This window comes from Elephantulus edwardii, unplaced genomic scaffold, assembly GCF_000299155.1.
Source record: "Elephantulus edwardii isolate Elephantulus edwardi_28Jun2011 unplaced genomic scaffold, EleEdw1.0 scaffold00001, whole genome shotgun sequence".
NCBI lineage: Eukaryota > Metazoa > Chordata > Mammalia > Macroscelidea > Macroscelididae > Elephantulus > Elephantulus edwardii.
The window spans coordinates 47,451,143-47,453,282 of NW_006399751.1; the positions used below are offsets into that span (position 1 = coordinate 47,451,143).

Sequence of the window (2,140 nt, forward strand, 5' to 3'; positions counted from 1 at the left end):
CATAGCGACCCTGTGTACAACAGCCCTAAGCTCCGCTCTGTCCTGTGCCAATCGCACCGTCTCTGACACTCCCATCCCGATTATCCCAGTCACTGAATCAATCCACCTCATAGAGGGCCTTCCTCTCCTGCGCTGTCCCTACACCCTCCCAAGCATGATGTCCCTCTCCAAGGACCGGTCTCTCCTCACAACATGTCCAAAGTATGTTAGACGGAGCCTCAGAATCCTTGCCTCCAAGGAGCCACCCAGTTTAACCCTTTCCAGGACAAATCTGTTTGTTTTCCTAGCAGTCCATGGTATTCTCAATACTCTTCTCCAGCACCACAGCTCAAAGACATCAATTCTCCTTCTATCCTCCTTGGTCATTGTCCAACTCTCTGATGCATAACAAGTGATTGGGAAGACCAAAGCCTGAGTACTGAAGACAAATGAATGATGTCCATCTGGAGACTAAGGTGCTCCTGATCCAGGCCATAGTCATTGCAATTACCTGCTAAGCATCAGAAAGCTAAACAATGACTAGAATGATGGAAGGAGAATTGATGCCTTTGAGCTGTGGTGCTGGAGAAGAGTATTGAATATACTAGGACGTCCTGCTAGGAGAATAAACGGTTTGTCCTACTAAGTGTGAGACCAGGCTGTTCCTTGGAGGCAAGGATTCTGAAGCTCTGTCTGGCATACTTTGGACACGTTGCAAAGAGTGACCAGTCCTTGGAGAGGGACATCATGCTTGGGAGGATGGAGGGACAGCACAAGAGAGGAAGACCGTAGATGAGATGAACTGACTCAATGACTGGGGTAATAAGTGTAGGTGTGTCAGAGACCATAAGATTGGCATAGAATAGAGCAAGGCTTAGGGCTGTTGTACACAGGACAGCACATAACAACAATGACAACAATATGTCATATATTTATAGACATGCAATTCATTTTTAAAAGATTATTCTTGTATCTTACAGTTTTTCTATAACTAATTTATTAGACCTGCTGGCATAGTGCATAATGATTGATAGTGCATAATGTTTGATGCTTCAAATCCACCAGCTCTTCCTTGGGGAAAATGATAAACTATCTCTTCCCATAAAAATTGACAGCTTTGGTGAGAGGAGAGGTGACTCCGGCTGAAGAGGACGCAGAATGAGGGCCCAGGAGCTCTCTCAGGTGCTAGCTCACTCCTTCAGCTCCACCGCGTGGAACCGGTTGGAGAACCAAGTGGCCAAGAAACAGAAGCTCTTCCAGGTGGACAGTGACCTCCCGGTGCATCTGAAGGGCGGAGCAACTGACAGCCTCCTGTACCAGCTGACCATGGGGCTCTGTCTCAGGGGCACCATCTACAACCTAGTCTGGGCCTCCTCTCCCCACAAGAAATGAGACGAAGGAGCCTGGAGGAGCTGGGAGACTTATGCAAACAACAATAAACACACTACCTTCTTGGGAACCTAAAAAAAAAAATTAAATTAAATTTTAAAAAAAACCAAACACTTGACAGGTTTGGAAACCTAATGGAGGGTTGCTATGAATCTGAATCAATTAAATGGCAGTGGATTTAATAGTTATTTGATGAATTCCTTGGGAATTCTTTTTATATACAGGATTTTGCCATTCACAAATACAGAATATGTTACTTCCTCCTTTTCTAGTCTGCATTTTGTTATTGTCTAACTGTCCTGCCTAGGTCTTCACTAGGACTAGGACTTTTAACAATGTTAAACAGAAGCACCAAGGACAGACATCTTGTCTTATTCCTGATCATAGGGTGAAATATTCAGTCTTTTATATGATGTTATCTATGGGAGCTCTGGTAGTGCAATCCACAGGGAACTGCACTATTAACCCAAAGGCAGCTCCTATCTAGTGGTTCAAATCCAGTGGCTCCGAGGGAGAATGATGGGCAATGTCCTCCTGTAGAATGTACAGCTGTGTAAAGCCACTGGGAGGTCAGCTACTTAGCAACAAATGTTTTTGTTGTTGTTATGTGCTGTACAGTTGCTTGCGACTCATAGCGACCCTATGTAAAACAGCCCTAAACCCTGCCCTATCCTGTGCCAATCGCACTGCCTCCGACACACCCATCCTGATCACCCCAGTCACTAAATCAATCCACCTCATAGAGGGCCTTCCCCTCCTGCGCTGTCCCTCC

General features: G+C 45.6%; 1 pseudogene; it reads left to right on the forward strand.

Annotated features, from left to right (window-relative positions):
* Positions 1 to 1,137: 1,137 nt before the first annotated feature.
* Positions 1,138 to 1,371, forward strand: LOC102851722 (annotated as a pseudogene).
* Positions 1,372 to 2,140: the final 769 nt, after the last annotated feature.